Source organism: Chlorocebus sabaeus, chromosome 13 (assembly GCF_047675955.1).
Source record: "Chlorocebus sabaeus isolate Y175 chromosome 13, mChlSab1.0.hap1, whole genome shotgun sequence".
Lineage (NCBI taxonomy): Eukaryota > Metazoa > Chordata > Mammalia > Primates > Cercopithecidae > Chlorocebus > Chlorocebus sabaeus.
The window spans coordinates 86,244,094-86,268,756 of NC_132916.1; the positions used below are offsets into that span (position 1 = coordinate 86,244,094).

General features: G+C 42.5%; 1 protein-coding gene and 1 pseudogene across 4 annotated transcripts in view; one reads left to right on the top strand and one right to left on the bottom strand.

The window, feature by feature from the left end:
* ANKRD6 (ankyrin repeat domain 6) overlaps positions 1-24,663 on the bottom strand; it is a 205,803-nt gene that overhangs the window by 111,282 nt on the left and 69,858 nt on the right. Inside the window, exon 1 of one of the 4 annotated variants that reach the window (XM_038002253.2) lies at positions 15,169-15,227. The exons of the other annotated variants lie outside the window; for them this stretch is intronic. The gene's annotated coding sequence lies outside the window, so the exon portion shown is untranslated. Of the gene's footprint in view, positions 1-15,168; positions 15,228-24,663 lie in introns of those variants that run through there. 4 annotated transcript variants of the gene reach the window in all.
* Positions 11,256-12,393, top strand: LOC103240226 (histone deacetylase 3 pseudogene; annotated as a pseudogene).

Consider the following 24,663-nt stretch of genomic DNA (forward strand, 5'->3'; position numbering starts at 1 on the left):
GAAGAGTAGTGGTTTATTTTTTGGCCTGTCAAGAAGGGTCATCACACTGTTTCAAGATGACACCCCCAATCAAATTTCATTTCTTAATCTCCCCTTTAGCAGGTTTTGAGGAAGCACTTCTATTTCAGCTCTACAGAAAGCTATTTGGCAGTTCATTCTATGACACTCTTTTACTCTGACCATTCAGAGATGCAGTCGAGCTCCTTAAGTATCTCATAAGCCCCAGCAACAGCCTCAAAAAGCCCCTAACAGTTCCCTGCCCTACAGCAGGGGTTGGGGAGTAGAACTTCAATAAAGCATCTGCCAGAGACCCTTCTCCCATGGCTTGGATGCCAACATATCATGTAGACATTCTTGCAGCCAGAAGTTAACTAGATTCAGAATTAGCTAGAGAATTCTCCCCTGATAAGTCTCATCTATGATGGGACCATAATGAGCAAACTGAAAACAGGCCTCAGGTTTATGTATACACACTGGCAAGGAGCTCTTCCTGGGGAGATCCACAAGTTGACGCCAAGGCATTTCAACTGTCAACATAGGCCAAAGAATTTATATTGGAAGCTTAAAAGGATGTTACTCAAAGTATAGGTTATAAAATAATGTACATATAATTGTCAATATTCAAATTTTGTTTTTAAAATGAGTATTACAAATGCACAGAAGAGAGACTAATAGGATTACATCATAAATAAATAATGCTATTCCCTGGGAGATGGAACTGGAGACGTATATTTGGACTCATATTTTCTCAAGGTCTTCTATAATAAAAAATATTATTTATATAATAAGGAAAAAAACATTTTTACAAAGGAAAACAGACTTGATTTATCCAATTCTCTCCAGCCCACTGCTACCACTCTAGTTCAGGCCCCTATTCTCTGCCCTAATCTAAAATGTCACCTCTCACCTCTCCCCTGCATTAGTAAGTACCACAACTGGACTTGTGGCATCTTCTGTGGCTTCTTCTCATTGAGGCCATAGTTCTCTTTCAAAAACATAAATCTGATTATGTCACTCCCATTCTTAGAAAGTTTCCCAGCATATTTGTTGCCCTTAGGATAAAATTCACAATTCTTAACATGGTGGGTGCCAGTTGGTCCCTTCACTCCAGCCTCACGTCGGGGGGCTTGCCACATCCCTGAGTCCTGGCCTGTCAGCATGCTGGCTCCTCCATCTCTTTAATCCTCACTCATCTCTGAACCCTGAGTCTAGATGACACCTCCCCAGAGAGGCCTTCCCTGACATGCTAGTCCAGGTAAATTCACCCAGTAACTTGTACGTTCTTTTCATTACTCTGATCAGACCTGTAATCACTGGTTAAGGGGCATCTCCTAGGCTGGACTGTGGGCACTGTGAAGGCAAGGACCACGGAAGCCTCAGGTTGACACATGGTGGATACTCAAATCAGTATTGAGTTTTAATACTTATTTTAAAATGAAGCTGTGACTAACAGGGCAACATTAAATCTATTTCTCAGTATGTTATTTCCTGCAATTCTTTTAAAATTCCATTTTAAAATAAGAGAATGTGGGAAGACAGACTATTTTTCTTTTTTAGACATGGTCTTGCTCTGTCACCCAGGCTGGAATGCAGTAGCACAGTCATGGATCACTGCAGCCTCGGCCTCCCAGGCTCAAATGATCCTCCCATCTCAGCCTCCCAGAGAGCTAGGACTATAGGAGCATGTGCTGGGATTACAAGTGTGAGCCACCATGCGCAGCCCAAGACAGATATTTATTGTGCTATTTTTTCCTGTACCTACATTCCTACTGTTCTGTGCTAGGACAAAACAAACAGCAACTACTATCATAATTAAAGCCAATATTATTGGCTGTCTTTTTAAAACATGCACGCTTTTTGTTCACATGAAACAAGAAGGGCTGGGTTTGCATACTTCTTCCACTCTGCAGCCCGGGATCCAAAGTCCGAGGGATACTTCTTAGCTCATCTGGCCATCTGAACACCGCATCCCACCTGGCTCAGCCAAAGCCATTAATAATCCAGGAAACAGTGATGTGAACTACTGACAGAAGACCATTTTGATAAGACCATGGGCCCCTATCTTTCTCATTCTCTGTAGTTTAGCTGTGGTAATGGCTAACACATCTTTTGAGTCTCTGCTGTTTGTTGTGATGCTGACACATTTGCAGCACACTCCTGTTCAGGCACCCATGGAGGTAACTGCCTGACGATATAGGAGGCTACGTAACCGACTAGACAGCTGTAGGCTGCAGGGCTTTTGCAAAAATGAAAAAGAGGCTGCTGAGTGCAGTGGTTTACGCCTGTAATACCAACACTTTGGGAGGCCAAGGTGGGAGGATGACTTGAGTCCAGGAGTTCAAGATCAGTCTGGGCAACATGGTGAGACCCCATCTTTATAAAAAAATTTAAAAATTAGCCAGGTATGGTGGTACATGCCTGTAGTCCCAAGTATGTGGGAGGCTGAAGTACGAGGATCGAGCCTGGAGGGTAAGGCTGCAAGTGAGCCGTGATTGTGCCACTGCACTCAAGCCTGAGGGACAGAACGAGATCCTGTCTCAAAAAAGAAAATGAAAAGAGGTACCAAATTTCCAGAGTCTCATAACTTGAGTTCATTTTCCAACCTCTTTTCAAAATTCTTACTAGAAAAGAAAATTACCTACACACTATGCTATGATCTGAAGAATAATTTGTTTAGTTGGAGATGCATTCTACTATGTTCTTCAACAGACAGCATTTCTAAAGAGATGATTATGAACTATCTTTAAACTCTGCTCCAGTTCATGTAAAGAAACAGTGTAGACCACAATTTTAATTCAAAAGACATTTATCAAGAATTTAAAATATGCCAGGAAGTACACTAGCTGCTGTTACTATCTGTAGGCCCAAGCCTCTCAAATTCACATCCATATTTCAAATCTCTCCTCCAAACTCCTGACTCAAATAGCCAACTGCCTACTTATTTCCACATGGATGTCTTGAAAGCAGCACCTCATCTTAGATCTAAGACTCAGATCTAAGACCAAACTCATCTGTCTCCAACCTAGTTTTCTCCAGTGTTCCTTATTGCAACTGTGCAAGTCAACAAACTTGGAATCGATCTTGAAATCTCCTTTCTCCCATTCCTTCTATTGAATGGTTCAATCCATCACTGCATCGTGCTGATTTTGCTTCCTAAATCTCTCTCCCATCCATCTATACTACCATGCCAAAATCCCAACTGGTATTCTGCCTTACCTGGGCTTCTGCAGTAGATTCCCAACTAACCATCCTGAATCGACTTTGGCTCCTTCTGATCTTTTCTCTGCAATACGACCAGGATGATATTCTCAATCTATAAATTACAGCCAGTATCTCCCTTGCTTAAAAATCTTTAATAGCTTCCGTTAATAGACTGAATTGTGTCTCCCTCCAAAATTCATGTTAAAGCCCAAACCCCCGGTATCTAGAACCTGACTATCCTTGGAGAGAGGGTCTTTAAAGAGGTAATTAAGGTTAAATGAGGTCATAAAGGTGAGGCTCTAATCCAGTAGGACTGGTATCCTTAGAAGAACACCAGAGATGTAGGTGCACAGAGATAAAGCCACATGAGAACACAGGAAGAAGGTGGCCATCTGTAAGCTGAGGAGAGAAGCGTCAGAAGAAACCAACCCTGTGGACACATTGATCTTGGATTTTTAGCCTCTGGGAGTGTGAGACAATACATTTCTGTTTGTTGTTTAAGCCATCCAGTCTGTGGCATTTTGTAATGGCAGCCCTAGAAAACTAATATAGATCTTCATTGCTCTAGGATAAAGATCAGAGCCCCTGGCTTGACTGAAAAGGTTCTGCATGGAGCCGCCCTCCTAGAGTCACCTCTCTCAACACATCTCTTAACTTTCTGGGCATTGGTCCCATTTGGCCTTTCTTCAATTCCTCATCAGTGCTATGCTTTTTTTTTTTTTTTTTTTTTTTTTTTTTTTTTTTTTTTGCATCATATGACTCTGTGTGAGCTGATTTGTCTGCCTGAAATGCTTAATCCCTCCCCACTGCTCCTGCCAGTCAAAGCCTACTCATCAGTTCATCATTTCTTCTTCAGGGAAGCTTTCCTAATCCCCCAGTTTAGGTCAAGCTCTGTTGTTCCAAGTTCTCATGGACTCATGTCCGTTCCTTTCATTCAGATCACTTATCTGTGTTTGTCATAAGATACTTATTTTTATGATTATTTGGTTGTTTCCCACTAGACACCATGAAAACAGGAACTATGTCAGTTTTTGCTGTTTAAAGTATCTTGAGTACCCGGCATAGCACCTGCTACAAGGTAAGGGAGTAATAACTATTGAATGAATCCGTGAATACATAAAGACATTGACTTTGCTCTCAAGGGCTTGCAGAGAAGTGTATATCCAAAAAAGTCAAGCAACTGTTACAGGGGCTATGACTGGTAAGATCCCAGGACCTGCTGATGTGACAGTGGCTACTCCCATCCCATTAAATATCACAGTCCCCCCTCAGGAAAACAAGAGCTGGGTTTCTGTGCATCTGCTGTGTTTAGCAATTAACTGTCATAAGGACAAGATAGTTTTCTCTTTTAAAAAGTATCCCCACTGACAGGTTACACGTGGTCAGAATAAACATAACTACCAAGTTTTTCCTGTAAATTATAATAATGATTATGTTGATTAAACAATCTATATGGACTATAGATCCAATTTTTTCATCTATAATGGTTCCATTACATTTTTTTCCCCACTCTTATGTTTTTAACAAGTGTCTCAACAACTTCTTTTGACAAACACAAGACTACACTACAATAAGGAAAACTAATAATGGGCACAAACTTCAACCTACCAGAATAACATCAAATGAGTTTCTTGAGTTCATTATTACAATAAAAGAGCCCGAAGTCTATTCTATTATGTGCCTTTTCACAATGTATTAAAAATTACACACCTATCACCTCTATAAAGAAAGAACTGCATTCTACCAATTCATTCTGAAATCGCAATTAAAATCTAGAAACAATGCAACGAAATTATTAAACTACTATTCATTTTAAAATGTTACAGACAAATTAGTTTATGTCAGACCAACTGTATAGGTTTCCTGTGGCTGCGGTAACAAATTACACAAACATGGTGGCTTAAAACAGAAATCTGGCCAGGCGTGATGGCTTATGCCTGTAACGCAAGCACTTTGGGAGTCCAAAGTGGGAGGACAACTCAAGCCCAGGAATTTGATACCAGTATGGGCAACATAGTGAGACGCCATCTATACTAAAAATCAGAAAAATTAGCTTGTTTTGGTGATATGCACCTATAGTCTCAGCTACTCAGGAGGCTAAGCGGGGAGGATCACTTGGGCCAGGGATATCAAAGCTGCAGTAAGCTATGATTGTGCCACTGCATTCCAGCCTGGGCGACAGAGTAAAGTCCTGTCTCAAAAAAAAAAAACCAAATAATAACCAAAAATAAAATTATTCTGTTATTAGGGTCCTCCAGAGAAACAGAACAAAAGGAGATACACAGCTAGATATGAGTACTGAAAATCTAGAATGAGGCCAGGCACAGTGGCTCACACCTATAATCTCAGCATTTTGGGAGGCCAAGATGAGTGGATCACTTGAGGCCAGGAGTTTGAGACCAGCCTGGCCAACATGGCAAAACTCCATCTCTACTAAAAATACAAAAATTAGCTGGGAATGGTGGCAGGTGCCTGTAAGCCCAGTTACTTGCAGGAGGCTGAAGCAGGAGAATCTGCTTGAACCCAGGAGGCAGTGAGCTGAGATCACAACACTGTACTCCAGCCTGAGCAACACAGACTGTCTTAAAAAAAAAAAATCCAAAATTGGCTCACACGATTTTGGAAGCTAAGTCACACAACCTGACCCCTGCAAGCTGGAGACCCAGGAAAACCAGTGGTGTCCATTTGAGTCTGAGTCTAAAAGCCTGAGAACCAGGAGCCCTGATGGTGTCTTAGTCAAAGGGCAGAAGATCGATGTCTTAGTTCATGGATTCAGGCAGGGAGAAGTCAACCTTCTTCTGCCTTTTTCTTCCATCGGGACTGGACCTGAGGGGTTGAATGATGCCCACCCACATTGGTGAGGGCCATCTGCTCTACTCAGTCCACCCCTTCACAGGCTCATCTCTTCCAGAAACACCCTCACAGACACACCCAGGAATAATGTTTAACCAGGTATCTGGGTATCCCGTGGCCCAGTCAAACTGACACACAAAATTAACCATCACACTTACAGTTCTGTAGGCCAGAAGTCTGAAGTCCAGATGTTAGCAGTGCTATACTCCCTTCAGAGGCTCTAGGGGAAAATCGTTCCTTGTCCCTTTTAGCTTCTGGTGGCTGCAGATGGTCCTTGGTTCAGTCCACAACACTGTAATCTCTGCCTAGGTCTTCACTTCACCTTCTCTTTGTGTGTCTCTGTCTAATTTCCCTCCATCTTTCTTATAAGAATATATGTGATTGCACTTAGGGTCCACCCAGATAATCCAGGAGAGGCACCTTCTCTCCAGATCCTACCCTGATAATCCAGGAGAGGCACCTTCTCCCAAGATCCTATCCAGATAATCCAGGAGAAGCACCTTCTCTCCAGATCCTACCCTGATAATCCACGAGAGCCACCTTCTTTCAAGATCCTATCCAGATAATCCAGGAGAAGCACCTTCTCTCTAGATCCTACCCTGATAATCCACGAGAGTCACCTTCTCTCAAGATTCTATCCAGATAATCCAGGAGAAGGACCTTCTCCCAAGATCCTACCCAGATAATCCAGGAGAATGACCTTCTCCCAAGATCCTACTCAGATAATCCAGGAGAAGCACCTTCTCCTAAGATCCTACCCAGATAATCCAGGAGAAGCACCTTCTTTCAAGATCCTGCCAATATAATCTAGGAGAGGAACCTTCTCTCAAGATCCTTAACTTAATAACATTTTTGGGGGGCCACATAAGGTAGTATCACTCATTTATCATTTAAGGTAATATGCACAGGTTCTGAAGGTTGTTAGGAAATGAATATATCTTTGGCAGGGTGGACATTTTACCTGCAACCATACCAACCCTACCACCAGTAACAACCAGAAAAGTTCAAAACATTAAATATTAAACACAACATTAAACAAAAAACAAAACAAAACAAAAAATCTGTTTGAAGACCAAAGACCCAAGTCCTTGCAAGAACCTAAGTATTCAAGATCATGAAGGAAAGGGTGGTGCAAAGACGTGAGCCAAATGTTTGGGGACATGTTTTCCTTTGTGGCATTTGCTGATATGCAAGCAGCTATGAAGAGTTTAGGGAACACAAAGGTAGAAAAACTGAGTAAATAAACACTCCAGACTTTGGCTGGAGACCCTGAAAAGGGTTAATCATCCTAGCAATAAGGACATACTGGAAAGACACTAGCTTCATAAAGACTGATGCCCAGCTCAGAATCAATTCAAATGAAAGAAAAACCAGAGAGATTTGTAGTTCATGTATCCAATTAAGGTCTGATGTCCAGAAGACATAAGGAATGTGTTCAAAATCAATAAGAAAAAGATAATCTAATAGGAAAATGCTCCAGAGTTTGAAAAGGTAATTTCACCAAACAGGTTATCCAGACAGCCAATAAGCATACGGAAAGGTGCTCAACTTCAAAAGTCATCAAGGAAATAGGAAGTAAAACCACTACGCCCAGACAAGGGCTAAATTTTAAAAGACTGGAAACACCACGGTTGACACAGATCTGGAGCAATGCTAACTTTTTAAACACCTGTGCCGGGGGATGTAAACTGGTATAAGCACTTTAGAAAACTGTTTGTTAGTGCCAAACATCTATGTATCCCATGCCCAAACAATTCCAATTCTAGATATATAATCAACAGAAATACAAACATGTATACCAAAGGACATATGGGGAATGTTCATTGCAGCATTACTCATAATAATAAACTATAAATTATTGGTAATCCATCTAATCATAGAAATGAAGTGAACTATTTCCACAAAATACATTATGACAATCTTTTGAGGATATCTTATGCACAACATTGTAATTCCATTTATGGCAGGTGTGTCCAATCTTCCCTGGGCCACATTGGAAGAAGCAGAATTGTCTTGGGCCACATATAAAATACACTAACACTAAGAATAGCTGATGAGCTTAAAACAAAACAAAACAAAAACTCCAAAAAATCTTTTTTTTTTTTTTTTTTTTTTTGAGATGGAGTGTTGCTCTGTCACCCAAACCGGAGTGCAGTGGCACAATCTCAGCTCACTGCAACCTCTGCCTCCCAGGTTCAAGCGATTCTCCTGCCTCAGCCTCCTGAGTAGCTGGGATTACAGGTGATGCCACCATGCCTGGATAACTTTTTGTATTTTTGGTAGAGACGGGGTTTCACCATGTTGGCTGGGGCAGTTCCAAACTCCTGACTTCAGGTGATCCACCCACCTCGGCCTCCCAAAGTGTAGGGATTACAGGCGTAAGCCACCGCACCCGGCCCTTCATAATGTTTTAAGAAAGTTGACAACTTTGTGTTGGGCCACATGCAAGGCCATCCTGGGCCATATGGTGGCCACCAGCCATGGGTTAGACAAGCTTGATGTATGGTTTGGCTACTTAAGTCATTGAAATGTGACAGTCTGATAATTCTTGTTTTCACAAATTGGAACATTAAATTTTCCCACATTATACTTTAGAAAATTTATCTATAGAAATAGCGAACGCATTCTGAATCGCTTTGCCATGCCATAAATAGGGAGAGATTGCCTTGTTCTTCACTTTGCTTTCTCTGTGTGTCTCTGTGAAGCTCATTGCCACCTAAGACTAACACTAATGCCTTTCTGCTCCAGAATGTAGTTAACCAAAATATTTAGGTTATGTTCTTAAGTAGTTTATTGTTTGGTAATTTAACAGTATACAAAGTTGAAAATGAAATTTAAAATATAAATAATTTTTTAAAACTGTAAAACAACCAAAACGTCCATGAATAGCAGAAGGGATAAACTGTGATATATATTCATACTATATAAGAATGTAAATCAATAAACTATTACTATTCATAACCATGTGGATAAATCTTGCAAATATCCTGCTAAGCAAAAGAGGCCAGATACAAAAAGGATATGCTATATGATTCTCCTTATATAGAATTCAGAAACAGGCAGAAGTCATCGATTGCATTATAAGAGAGAGATTTGGAGGGGAAAGCAGGTAGGGATTGGGAGGGGGGATACTGGAAATTTGGCAGTATTCAATTTCCTGATTTGGGTGGTAGATATGTGAGTGCATTCCCTTTGTGAAAATTCATCAATCTGTATGTTTACAGTTTGTGCACTTTTCATTTGGTATATATTTTAATTGAAAATTAAAAAGAAAAAACAGCCATGACAGCCATGAACAGTGGTTCATACCTGTAATCCCAGCTACTCAGCAAACTGAGGATCTTGAGACCAGCCTGGGCAACATAGTGAGACTCTGTCTCTAAAAAATATTTAAAATTTAGCCAGGCATGGTCGCACATGCCTATAGTCCCAGCTACTCAGGAGACGAGGCAGGAGGATCCCTTGAGCCCAGGAATTAAAGGCTGCAGTGAGCAATGATCCCACTACTGCACTGCAGCCTGGGCAACAGAGGAAAGAAAGAAAAGAAAGAACAAAAGAGAAAGGAAAGAGAAGAAAGAAAAGAGAGAGAGAGAGAGAGAGAGAGGGAGGGAAGGTGGAAGGAAGGAAGGAAGGTAGGAAGGGAGGGAGGGAGGAAGGAAGGAAGGGAGGGAGGGAGGGAGGGAGGGAGGGAGGGAGGGAGGGAGGGAGGGAGGAGAGAGAAATAGAAAAGAAAAAAACAGCTATGAACTATGAGCCCCCAGATCTGAATTTTCTGAGTGGAAACCATTCACTCTTCTAAGACAGACAACAAGGATTATTACTTTTTCTAGATTAGCTATGAAATCTATCCCAATCAGTATTTTTTATTAAAATTGATACTAACGTGCAACATGCTGCAGAGCCATTTGCTAAGCTTACTGGAATTTCTGACACTTTCAGGAAATTCAATTCTATGCTTCACTAATACTGGTAAAGCACTGAAAATAATTCTTCCAGTCAAAGTACAGGTTCACCCCAACAGCAAACACAGATGCTGCTCCCTGTGCCCACCCTGGCCACAGCCCCACACTCCAGACTGCACAGCTGGCTCCCAACGACAGCATGGGATCCCAAAAACCCATGACTACACTCTGCCCCGCAACTTGGAGAACAACACTTGTTCTGAGACCAAAACCAAGAGGTGGCTTAGATTTGTCCCATGGTAGTTCATGTGGGAGTGGAGAGAACAGAGTGCGATGACATATCCGTATAACACTTAACACTGCAAACTTCCCTTTGTTCATTAGGAGACCCAACCTCTCTACTGGATGTTTTACAAATACAGAATGTACTGGCATTTAAGACTATTGCTGTAAGTTTATGTTGGGAGTAACAATGATCAAAGTAGAAAATCATTTTTACTTTTCTATACCATCTATGCATGGAAGTCTACCTACATGGCCCATACAGGCTTATCATATGACCTTGTAACTGCTTTCATCTTGACTTCTCCAGGACTCAAAGAACAGTCAAGGTAACCCACAATCAGGACCACATCTAAGACCAAACTGTGAGGCTTAGGTCTGTAATCTCAGTACTTTGCGGGGCCGAGGTGGGAGGATCGCCTAAGCCCAGGAGTTCAAGACCAGCCTGGGCAACAGAGTGAGACCCCGTCTACAAAAAAAAAAAAATTTAATGTTTTTAAAAATTAAAAAAACATTCTGAGGTTCTTTGGTCTCTGCTGTGGCCACATTTCTCTATTCATTTCCCTTGACTTCCCTTTCAGAAGATGACAAGCATGGGAATTCAGTTATTTGCCACAAAATCATTTAGCAAATCATTAAGGCAATCCTAAAACAGAAAAAATGTAGTTCTTTTGTTCCCTAGGGAATAGTGACATCAACAATATCAGGACCAAATTAGATTATATCAAAAGCCATAGCAAACATTTTCCTGGGCCAGGCACTGCACTAAGCACTTTATATGCATTATTCTATGTAACCCTTACAAATCTATTCATATTACTATTCATATGCCCATTCTACAGATTAGAAATAAAGGCTAAAAAAGGTTCAGTAACTCACCCAGAGGTTCACAGCTAATAAATGCCAGATCTGACCCTGAAGCTTCAGAGTGCCTGACCCCACAGACTATGCCTTTAACCACTAACTACTTTGCCTCCTTATAGTCTTAAATAATGCCAGATTGGAGGGGCTGGCAGCAGGCGGTGGAGGCGCAGGGCCTGCTCCCGCTGGCGCCATGGCCAAGACCGTGGCCTATTTCTACGACCCTGACGTGCGCAACTTCCACTATGGAGCTGGACACCCTATGAGGCCCCATCGCCTGGCATTGACCCATAGCCTGGTCCTGCATTACGGTCTCTATAAGACGATCCCCAGTGTTTTCCAGGCTCTTTGAGTTCTGCTCGCGTTACACGGGCACATCTCTGCAAGGAGAAACCCAGCTGAAAAACAAGATCTGTGATATTGCCATTAACTGGGCTGGTGGTCTGCACCGTGCCAAGAAGTTTGAGGTACCACCCTCGGGTGCTTTACGTTGATATTGACATCCACCATGGTGACGGGGTTCAGGAAGCTTTCTACCTCACTGACCCAGGTCATAACGGTGTTCTTCCACAAATAGGGAAATTACTTCTTCCCTGGCACAGGTGACATGTATGAAGTCAGGGCAGAGAGTGGCCACTACTACTGTCCGAATGTGCCCCTGTGGGATGGCATTGATGACCAGAGTTACAAATACCTTTTCCAGCCAGTTGTCAACCAGGTAGTGGACTTCTACCAACCCACATGCATGGTGCTCCAGTGTGGAGCTGACTCTCTGGGCTGTGATCGATTGGGCTGCTTTAACGTCAGCATCCGAGGGCATGGGGAATGTGTAGAATATGTCAAGAGCTTCAATATCCCTCTACTGGTGCTGGGTGGTGGTGGTTATACTGTCCGAAATGTTGCCCGCTGCTGGACATATGAGACATTGCTGCTGGTAGAAGAGGCCATTAGTGAGGAGCTTCCCTATAGTGAATACTTCGAGTACTTTGCCCCAGACTTCACACTTCATCCAGATGTCAGCACCCGCATCGAGAATCAGAACTCACGCCAGTATCTGGACCAGATCCGCCAGACAATCTTTGAAAACCTGAAGATGCTGAACCATGCACCTAGTGTCCAGATTCATGACATGCCTGCAGACCTCCTGACCTATGACAGGACTGATGAGGCTAATACAGAGGACAGGGGTCCTGAGGAGAACTAGAGCAGCCCAGAGGCACCCAATGAGTTCTGTGATGGAGACCATGACAATGACAAGGAAAACGATGTGGAGATTTAAGTGGCTTGGGATACTGTGTCCCAAGGAATTTCTTTTCACCTCTTGGTTGGACTGGAGGGAAAAGGAGTGGCTCCTGGAGTCCTGGAGTGGTCACCCCAGGGCTTGTGCTGACTCTGGGAAAGAGTCTGGAGACCACATTTGGTTCTCGAACCATCCACCCCCTTTTCCTCTCTCTCCCAAGGCCTGACAATGGTACCTATTAGGGATGAGATACGGACAAGGATAGCTATATGGGACATTATTGTCAGTGGGCCCTGGAGGTCAGTCCCTAGCCCCCCTTGTCCCTTATTTCTTCTCTGCTTCACTCCAACCCAGAGATTTTGAGGGACAAATGGGTAGACAAGGACTGAGATTGTCTCTGACTTCCTCCTCCCCTTGCTTCCAGGGAAGATGAAGAGAGAAGGATTTGGCAGGCGCTATGGCTCCCTAACACCTGAATCCCAGATGACAGGAAGTATGTTTTCAAGTGTGGGGAGGATATGAAAATGTTCTGTTCTCACTTTTGGCTTTATGTCTATTTTACCACTGTTTTGATCCAAAAACTAAGTCAGTAATTTTTATTAAAAAAAAATAATAATAATAATAATAATAATAATGCAAGATGAATACTTAAAGCAAACAGGGTACCCAGGCTTGGGTCTGCAGATAGGGGTAGAAAATCCAGACCAGCAAGCCAGGAATGGCTGCAGCACTACTCAGAGCAGTAGCAGGAATCTCCCTATGCCTCAGGGTGTGCCTCTAAGAAATGGCTACAACCCATAGCTCTGGCCAGGTAGCCAGGAACCAGAGAGGAGAAGGAATCCAGTGAGGTCCTGAGAGGAGAAGGAATCCAGTGAGGTCCTGAGAAAAGTGAGTATTTGGGAAGAGTCTATGAAGGAAGAGGAATCGGGCTGTGGTGGGCCCACTTGTACCCCTTCATGACCTCAGCCTTGCAATGGGGTGTTTTACAGATGACTAACCCCATGTCAAGGGCAGCTGCTTTCACTGGGTCTATGATTGTATCCTCATAATAAGCCCTGACACAGAAGTCTCTGGATGAAGAGGAGATGTCAGCAGGTGATTCTACCGCTCCCTGTATTACCTGTCCAGGGCAATGCTAAGCAACACCAGCCATCACCATCTAGCTCTCCGCTCTGACCTTCAGCAACCAATCAATTACCCAACAGATATAACACTGAGCACCTACTATGTGCAGGTACTGTGAGGGGTACCAGAGTTACAGCACAGAGCAAAGCAAAGATCCTTTGTGGAACTTACATTTCATATGATTCTATTTATATAAAATGTCCAGAAAAGGCAAATACATAGAGACAGAAATTATATCAGTAGTAGACTAGGGCCAGGGAGACTGGGGAGAAATGGGAGTCACTGCTAATAAGTACAGGTTTCTTCTGAAGGTGATGAAAGTCTTCTAAAATTAATTGTGACGATTATTGCACAACTCTATGAATATACCAAAACCCACAGAATTATACACTTTAAGTAAATTTTATGGTATGTGAACTAGATGTCAATAAAGCTGTCGAATTAACAAAAATAATAAGGACCAAAAAACAGAACTTTGCATCTCAAGCTCTGTTCTATGCTATTGCCACAATACCAGGTGCTTTCTGTATATAAGGAAGAACATGAAAGCTTCCCAATGAGGCTAAAAAAAAATAAACTATTCGGAAAGACTTTTAAGTGCCCAACCTATTTACTAATGTGCCCCTTAAAATGTTAGGCACATCAGAGATTATTACGTGACTAAAGATAGGCTAAATTATGCTGTGGTATGCCCCAAATCTCAGTAGCTAAATAACAAGTTGATTTTGCATTTATGCTACATCCACTTAGGGCTGGCTGAGGCTGTTTCCTCTCCAACTTGCCCAGACTGACAGAGCAACCACTATCTGGAGCTTTGCCAGTCTCCACAGCAGAGGGCAAGAGGGATCTGGAGTGTCACACACTGGTGACTGAGTGACTCAGCCCAAAATTGATACAGCATACTTCTCTCAACATGGCTACAAGTAGTCACATGGCTCCAAAAACACAAGGAGGCCAGGAAACACAAGCCCATCACATGCCTGGAAAACAGAAAGCTTTGAAAAGCCAGTAAACAGTGCTAATGTTTGCACAGGCGATTAAGGTATAGTGTGGTTAAGAATGTGGATTGGGAAGTCAGCATACTTGGTTTAAATCCCAATGCTATCACTCACTATCTAGACATCACCACATTACTTGGGAGAAGTTAACTTGACCTCTTTGGGCCTCAGTTTCCTCATCCATAAAATGGGGAAAGTAATGGTATTCACCTCATAGGTCTGTTAGAAGATTAAAGAGGATTTCTATCTGTAAGGAATAGAGAACAGAACCTGGCAAGTGCTAATGCCATAAGTACCATATAACCTTTATTATTTCGAAAAAAAAATTAAAGGCAATGTTGTTTTATCTGTGTAATATAATGAATTGGCACTGTGTGAAGTATCATTCTACAGACTCCAACACATACAAAGTAGGCATAAAATAAACTGCAGCCCTTAGTAACAGAAAACCAGGACTTCCACATCTTACTTAGCCTGCCCTTGAACTAGTTGTCCAGTCCCTTGGCTTCATGTTTTGTTCTTATCTTTAAGCAAAGGCTCTCCAGCACTAAAAGCTTGGAATTCTTTATTCATGGGTCACTGACTTGGCCCACTGTGATCTTTTCATTGTTTGCTCTCTGTTCTTTGCCAATAAAGGATGGTCCTCCCCTTTAAATCATGGGAGCACCAAGACATTCCCTACCTGGTTCCAAAAGGCAAACCTCACCTGGATGCGCCCCTCTGGGCAAGCGGACCCTAGCCCACTTTCTGCCAGCAAGCCATCAGGAAGCAGCCAGGAGACAAGCAGGTCACTGGTGCACTTCAAAGGAAGCGCCCGCCTCCCAGGGAGAGTGGGGAGGGTGCACAGTCGCCCAGAGGGAGGGCAGCTGGCCTCCACCCAGAGCCCTGGTGAGTTGCCTCCTCCCATCCCTGTGCAAGAGCTTCATGGCCCTCAACAAACAGCTCCATACACCTTTTAGAAGCACCCTCCTCACCTGCACCTTCCCTCCTTGGCCCAGGTGGGTACCGCACCTCTGTGTTGGAAGAGTCCTTGTGGTTTATGGAGAGCCGAACATTCCCACAGATCTGTTGTCTAGTTTGGCCCTATTCTGGGGTCAGGAACAGGAATACAAATTTAAAAATTAGGAAGATGTGCCGTGAGATTTTTTTAAAAAATCTCCCAGTAAGGCAAAGCTTTAAAAAGTGGGGGCCATTCACAATATTTCAACCTCAGTTTAACACATTAAATATGTGAATAAAATATAGGTAACCAGAAAAATAAACCTCAGTGCTGCTGTTTTTCTAATGTTGATGACCATGTCCAACAATTTCAATCTCAGTAGCTGAGGCATCCTCCCTTTAGGAGCCATTAAAGCCACCTCCCCCAGTGTAATCTATCTTTTCTGTCGGAAATCCTTTTTGCCCTCCATGTGTATCTCTGAGTCATGCTCTCTTTCTCTTTCTGCACCTGTGCCCTGGCTGGGATGCTATGGCAAATTCCACCTCCTGGGAATTCCCTGATTTCCCCAACTCTCATCACTTCTAGGTCACTTACTGTCAACACCCATTTGTCCCTGCCCTGGGCTATCCTTTAAGGTTCAAGCCAACAGCCAAGTGGGCGAGACCTCTTGGAGGCAGATTGTCCAGGCTCAATCAAAGCACAGAAGACTGCAGCCCTAGCCAATGTCTTAGACTGCAACCTCACACAGGACCTTGAGCCAGAACCACCCAGCCAGTCCTGGATTCCTGACGCACAGAAACAGTGCGGAATACTAAACGCTTATTGTTTTAAATAAAGTACTAAGTTTGGGGTAATTTGTTATACAGCAATAAATAACGAATACAGGTGGTATTCAGGTGATAAAGCAAGTTTAATAAAATATAGAATTTATGCAGGTGGTAGGTATACAGGTGTTCACTGTAGAAGTCAGCTTTGCTGTATGTATGAACATTTTCATAATCAAACTTGGGGGGGAAGTGTAGGCTGCATAATATAAAACTGGCAGCTGGATCAGTCTAGGACACAGCTACAGGAAAGTTTCCTGAATAATAAAATAAAATGATTTGAAAGAAGTACCAAGGAATAGTCTTTTGGAAGCAGATATCTTTGGAGCATTTACTACATATATTTTATAGTATATGTATGTATGTATAAAGTAGGATTAGATGTGTATGTGCTACTTTATTTTATCCCAACTCCCAATTTTCAAATAGACACTGATCTGCCAATTTCAGTTTTTATCAGCAAAGGGCACTTCTCAGGAATCCCATGAAGACAAGGAATTACCATAATATCAAAGGTAACCTATTTCTTCCAATGAGGCCACCAAACATCCATTTGCTACCCTGTGCTCTGTTTGTTCTGTCTGATTTAGTTCCCAAACTAATTAGGCTAGCTTAATTCCCTGCTGCTTTATCAGCTAATGGTTAAAGAAACTGATTAACTTTTACAGAACATGCTCAACATAGAGCTGCAACAAATGGGTAATTCTGCACTCCAGAGACATCGGACTGGTAAAACCAGTGCTGACGCCGGTTTGTGCTTTCCTTGCTATTTACCTATACTTAACATCCACCCCTGCATATTTTTATAGTGAAGAGTATGCTAAAATTGCTGTTCATATCCAACATCGAGAATGTATTTTTACATAAATAATGCAACTAGCCCAGTCTTTTTATGTAATGATATGAACCATAAAAAAATTATGCATTCAATAGAAATACAGACTCATTATTTTCTTCAAATATAAACAAACCAAAATCTGCCTGTCAGTGATTGGAGCCCACTTTGTTTATTTTACAGATATCAGAGGTGGTCATCACAATGTTGACTGATAATAAAAGTTACCCTGTTACAAAGCACACAGTAATGTACTGGAGATAAGCTTGGAAAATATTGACAGTTGGATTCAGTGTTTAGCATAGAGTCTTATTTATATTGCATATGGAATCCTCAACACTGGCCAATACCAACACACCTGGAAGGAGAGGCCCTTGCAGTATTCACCACAGACAAGCACGAGGTGAGGCGGACTAGGGACTGGCTTGTTTAATCTTACCTCATCTGCCTCCTAGTTGGAGAGGACAGAAAGTTAAACACTACATTTTTCAGGCTCCACACCTTGTAGCTAGAGATCGGGATGTGAACCAACTAAAGTCACCTGTGCAAAATTAGGGAGGAGGAAGTGAAGCAGAGGCCTTCTCTAGGCAGCTTTTGGCTGGCAAGCAAACTGTGGAATGGGAGGTGGGCTTTTGTTTCATTTTGTCCAGCTTCATTGAGGCATAACTGACAAATTAAAATTGTACAAATTTAGGCTGGGGGTGGTGGCTCACGCCTGTCATCCCAGCATTTTGGGAGGCCAAGGCGGGCGAATTGCTTGAGGTCAGGAGTTCGAGAGCAGCCTGGCCAACATGGTGAAACCCCGTCTCTACTAACAATACAAAAATTAGCCAGGCATGGTAACACATGCCTGTAAACCCAGCTACTAAGGAGGCTAGGAGGCTGAAGCAGGAGAATAGCTTGAACCCAGGAGGTGGAGGCTGCAGTGAGCTGAGATTGTGCCACTGCACTCCAGCCTGGGTGACAGAGACTCCATCTTAAAAAATAAAAATAAATAAAATTGTATAAATTTAAGGTAAACATGTTTTGATATATGCATACATTCCTAAATGATTACCACAATCGGGCTAATTAACACATCCATCACCTCAGTTACTTTTGTATGTGGTGAGAATACTTAAGATCTACTTGCAATTTTCAAGTATAATACACTAACTGCAGTCACCATGCTGCACACTGGATCTCCAGAACTTGCTCATCTTATAACTGAAAATTTATACCCTTTGACTAACATCTTCCCATTGCTTCCACCGCCCTCCCCCAGCCCCCGCAACTACCTTCCTACTCTATGAGTTTGACTTTTTAAGATTCCACATATAAGTGGAATCATGCAGTAGTTATCTTTCTGTGTTTGGTTATTCATTTAGCATAATGTCTTGCAGGTTCATCCATGTTTTCGCAAATGGCAGGCTCTCCTTTATTAAGGATGAATAATATACCATTGGGGTTCATTTTCTTTATTCAGTGGACATAGGTTATTTCCACATCTTGGCTATTTAAGTAACGCTGCAACAAACGTGGGGTGTTGATATCTTTTCATGACAGTGATTTCACTTCCTTTGGATATATACCCAGAGGTGGGATTGCTGGATTACAATGCAGTTCTATTTTGAATTTCCTGAGGAACCTCCATATGGTTTTCCATAATGACTGCACAAAATGGGTAGGTTTTCTGTAACCACACTCTAGGGCCACTCTCGAGTGCCAGGAGGCACTGTAGTGGCAGCCTGGGCAACACAGCAAGACCCTATTTTCAAAAAAGAGAGAGACTGTCCTACAGTCTCCATTCAGGCTTCCTGAACTTTGGAACCAGCAGAGTGGGTTCTAGAACCTATAGCTCCAGTTAATGTCCTGTGAGTTGGCAGGCCTGCCAGAGGACCAGATCTTCACTCTTCTAGGAGTTGCTCTGAGGGCCCAGCCCTGCCAGTGACTCTGTGAGCACTCAATTCTGTCTCCTTCTGCTTAAAATGCCTAGAGGAGTTGCTGTTTCCTATACTGATCCCTTACTTAATCACAACAGAAATCCCGTATCTTTTAAGAACAATAAAAAATGAAAATACAATGATCTCTCCACTGTGTATTTTCCAACTACTCAATCACTAAGCACTTCAGGATGGGTGATAAGTGCTGAAATTGCACAGATGGTGTATATGGGAGGACAGCCCCCGGAGAAGGCAGAAATACAGATGCCTGGTAAGGAAATGGAGAGCCAGCATAGCCCCAGGGTGGTCAGGGTTAGACCAACTCTGCCTGCAGAGAAGAAAGTGTGAGGGGAGGACATACAGGGAAACTAAAACCATAAAAGCTAATCTGAAATTGACATAAAAGGCCAATCAGCCACAAAACTTACCTGTGGACACACGTGACTCATGGAAACCAAGCTCGCTACTTTACAGTTAAAGCTCACATGGTATAAGGTGGGGCCAAAAAAAGAAGCTGTGATGTCAGGAGCTCTGTGACGTGTGCGCGATTTCTTTGAGCATTTCCAGGCTGTGGTTGCACGGTGATTTAGAATTTTCATTAAAGCGAAAGGCAGGAAGCCTTCTATTTGGTTTAAAGCCAGCATGTCTGAGTTCTATTCCCCACACTGCTGCTGCAGACTGGATGGGTAAATCCCCAATTTGTTTCCTTTGCTTTAAGACCGTCCTTCAGCCAGGCACGGTAGCTCACACTTATAATCCTAGTACTTTGGGAGGCCAAGAAAGGAGGATTGCTTGAGTCCAGGTGTTCAAGACCAGCCTGGTCAATATAGCAAGGCCACATCTCTATAATTTTCTTTTTAATTTTACCAGGTGGGTAGCACATATCTGTATCCCAGCTTCTTAAGAAGTTGAGGCAGAGGATCTCTTGAGCCCAGGAGTTCAAAGGTACAACAAGCTATGATCATGTCACTGCACTCCAACCTGGGCAACAGAGCGAGACCCTGTTTTAAAAAAAAGAGAGAGACTGTCCTACAACAAGAGTCTCAATAATAAGAGCAGCAGCTACCCTCTGTGGAGAACCTACAAGCCCATGTTCCCTACGCATCCCATTTAACCTCAGAATCCCATCAGCTGGTTATTATTAAATGGATATGACCATTCTCCCTGGTTTACCACTCCCATCTTGATGCAGGCCTCCATCACCTCTCACCTGGATGCTGAACAGCCTCGTGCCTGGTCTTTCTGTTTCCGTCCTTCCTTTCCCCTCCCCACACTATCTCAATACAACTGCCAAGGTGATCCTTTAAACCTCAGGTCAGACCATGTCACTTTTCTACTCAAACACCCTCTCCCTCACCACCACCGTGGCTTCTCATTTTACCCAGAATAAGCACCCAGGTCTGGACAATGGTCTCCAAAGTCCTCCAGCATCTGCTCCCCACTTACCTCTCTGATTACATCACCTCCTGCTCCCCTGGCTCGTTCTGCTCTGGCCACACCAGCCTCCTTGCTCCTCCTCCAGCACACCACATACACCCCTGCCCTTCTACAAGGAATGTTCTTATCACCAGCTAGTGAAACAGCCTTCTCCCTTAGGTCCTACAGGTGTTTGTACAAATGTTACCTAATCAGTGATGCTTTCTCTGACTACCCCATTTAAAACTGCAGTCTTAGCACTTATTGCCATCTACATAATGTATTAATTCATTTTGTTTACTGTTTGTCACCCTCTCTGGCTCCTTGAGAATAGAAATTGTTTTGTTCAAGCCTATATCAGCCACATATAGCAGGCACTTAATATTGAATTTGATGAAAAGATGAAGAATGTAGGGGATTAGGTAACTTGCCCACATCTACACAGGTAGTAAGCAGCAGCAAAAGGGGCCAAACTCAAGTTCCCTCTGACTCAGAAGCCCATACTCTGTCCAGAGCAACCTAAACTCTCCTTCCATAGCCCAGGGGCTTTATGAGATGCAGCAGACATAAAATAAACACCCAAACCAATGGCCTTCTGTCCTCTAATGGCTTTCTGTCCTCTCTCTGCCGAGGAGAGGTGACATCAGGCACTGGCCTAATCTACAAGACTTCCTAAGAGAGCATGCACAACCTTAGAAGCAGTGGTACCCCATTTCTGAGGACTCTCCTTGTCTTTCTCTTTCAATCCTTCCTTGAGCACCCCAGCAGCCAAAAAGCATCAGACCCACCCCTACTAGTCTAATGTAAAAAGCTCCTCACAGCCTGAGAGTTTAGTAGTTTTGTCCAATTACTAACCTCGGTGAGATATTATAGCTTCTGCAGATTACCTCTGATTCTGGCTGAAAGAACTGTGTGAGTCCAAGCCAAGAACCCTGCTGCCTGCAGGATGAAAGAGACACTGGAAGGGTTCCCACAGCACTCACAGCACTATGAGGAGGTTGCAGAGGGTGTGGGAGGGGTTACAGCCCAGAGTTATATAGAAATAGGAGCAAAGGATGGGGGAAATCCTATTAGAACCAGCCAACCCCACCTCCACACCCCACTCCCCTTGGTGGAATAAAATTTATTTTGTCATACCCTAAGTGAAGATCTCTGTATTTTTAAATTAAATCAATTAACATAAATAACACACTTAGAATAGTACCTGCCACTATAAGTACTACATTTCTGTAGCTATTATCATTATGGGATTTAATTGCTATATTTTCTTGACAATAGCCAAAAGTTCAAAAAGGGTCCCATTGGGTAAGTAAAGCAAGGATCAAATCTGCATATGCTTTAAAAGCCAACTTTTTAAAAAGTATTTATCGGCCCAGACTCTTCTAAAAAATAAATAAGACGAGGCTGTAAGCTTTTGTAGATAGGGATTTGGACCTATTTCCCTTTATCTCTCTTTTTTTTAATAATAAAATTTCGCCATTTTTTAAAATAAAGTTTCGCCATGGTTTTGCCACCTTGCCCAGGCTGATGTCGAACTCCTGGGCTCAAGCCATCCACCTGCCTCAGCCTCCCAAAGTGCTAGGATTACAGGTGTGAGACACCATGCCCAGTCTATTTCTCTTTATATCTCCTTTGAAATGTTCAAATGATTATTCTGCATAATTGTGGTTATTTTTATTATAGTTACGTTAAGTATGGCAATGTTACATTATCTAAAGTAACTATAGACATGAAACTGAAAAAATCTTTTTCAAGTAAACAGGCAGCGTAAACCCCAGATATGCCTACTATCCCAATAATTACCACAGCTGCTGTGAAAAAACATGGTGGACCTTGGGGAAAAAAGTTACAAACATCTGACAACCAATGAAGAAACTGAATAAAAATTTAAGGCAAGTGTAATTTAATGTTAACAATAAGAATATGGGAGGCTAGGCGAAAGTATTAATCATCTGCAGCAGCTGCCCACCAGCACTTTCAGCTGGAAACCAATGAAGGTGAAACTATCCACAAACCAGACCCATTAAAAGAACACATAAATCCTGTGGGGTGGTGATGAGGTGGGACATACTGTTATTCCCACCACTCAGTTCAAATCACTGCCTTTTTTTTTTTTTTTTTAAGATAACTGCTTGTATCAGAGACTTAGCACCATGATACCTTCTAAATGAGAAATAAATGAAATAAGAAGAATCATAGTTATTGCATCACACAAGCACAAAACATCCATTCACTTTGATATAAGAAACAATATTTTCAAGCATCTCCACATGGATGTTATCTGTAAAGCCCCTCCTCAGGTGTCTGAAATAAGTCGTTTACTTCAATGCAAAAATACTGTATGATACACAATCAACAGGCAATTTGCTATATTTTGCTTCCTTCCAGAGAGATGCCCTGTGGATTAGTTACAGAGGGTAAAAGCCATGCTGTCAATAAGCCTGGTACTCTCGTGGCTGGGAGCTCTGCTGAGCTCTTCAAAGGAATGTTTTTCTAAAGAATGTTTAAGTAAGCTTAAGGAGTTCCAAGCAACCCAATACTGACATATTTTGCATGTTGGATTTGCCAAGAAGGCATCCCTCTTGAATGCAAATGTACATCAGAGCTCCACTGACTCCAAGTTCAACTTGAAGAAGGGAGACACAGAAGACTTTTTGCTGAAAGTATTTGTGTTTTTTCATAAGCATGTGTTCCTTAAGGAACAAAATCCTGGAAATACTTAGAAACAAGCCCTAGGCTTCCATAAGGCAAAACAATTAACCATAAGTCTTAATTTTGCAGGTATAAATTATGTTCCATATAAAGACAAGTAAACCTCAATGATGAAAAGCATCCCAAGTATCACACGTTCTGAAATTATGATGTGGGCAAAAGCTACTCCTAAGAAATGGCCTTGGGTGCAAGCCCTGTCTTGATGAACATTCCTACCAATGTGTCTTTCAGACACATTAAGAGTTGTGCTTTTTTCTGTGCTAGGAAAAAAAAAAAGACTAATTGGAGACAGTCCTCTTCTGACTTTGTTAAGTGCATCACAATTATCTTTATTATTTACTCAGCTCACAACCCATTCCCTTGGCCTGAAATAGATTAAGTTGGACTTAATAAATCAAAATACAACAAGAATCAACAGAAACTTAAAACTATGGCCCGCAGTCCTGGATGCTAGCTCATCTATTACTAATGCCTAAAGCCACTAAAAGCATCATTGCTCTAATGAGAACAGCAATTAACTTTGCTGTAGCTATTTACCATTTCCAAAGTGCTTTCCCATCCCACAGCCCCTTTAATCTCCTGGGAGATTAGGGACCTGGGAGGAGGGCATTAGGCTCTTCCCCCAATACAAGATTTCTGAGAACTCTCAGAAATTCGTGGCTTACTGAAGAAGACACATCTGATGACAGAGCCGGGACTTTTTCAATTCCAGTTACTATTCGTTTTTTAATGTATTGTTTTATTACTTAAAATATATATCATATGACATTATTAATAGCATGATGCCTGGGGAAAATTTTGCAGCCTGATGCATTTTTCTAAGCATGGTATATTCATTCCATTTTCCAGAGACTGCCTGTGCTGTGATATTTTTGATGCCAGGAACTTCAGGGTAGTATTTCTATCTTGAATATCACAGTGCAGGCAGCCTCTGGCCTCTCTGCTTGGAATTCCACCTCCAAGTAAAGGGGAAGAAGAAAAGGAGAGTGAGTGATCTGTGGCTATCTCCTGGGAGGCAGGGCTGGGAGCTCTAGAACTTAGGCCCTGTGTTACTCAAGGGACCAGAAGCTGTCTCGGTGACAGAAGCCTCTGCTTCCTTCCTCTAGATGCATCAAGGCCATTAACTGGAGCAAGACAAAAGAGCCACCAGAGGTGGAAAAGGTGACCATTCATATCAACCTAAGCCCAGGCCTCATAAAACCGGGGTGTGATGGAATCTGGAGAGACAGTGAACAGATTATAAGCCGAGATGCCTCGGAGACTTTTCAGAGCACGATTTTATAGAGGCTTCAGGGATTTCAGTGGGCATTTCATGCTTTTTGTCTCCATTACTCTGGTTTGCAGTGCATTTGTCTTCTGTTTGGAATGCCGTTTCGATGCTGAAGTCTGAGGAATCAAAGTGGGCATCATAACAGAGTTGAATGGGAAGACAGGCTAAACTGAGGAGCAGGGCAAGGGGACCGTGAGGGTGTTTAGGTTGTCCAAGTCAGTGCAGCAGTGGGGCTGGGTGCCTTGCTGTCTGTCTAGGACTAAATCAGGGAAGTAGACTAGT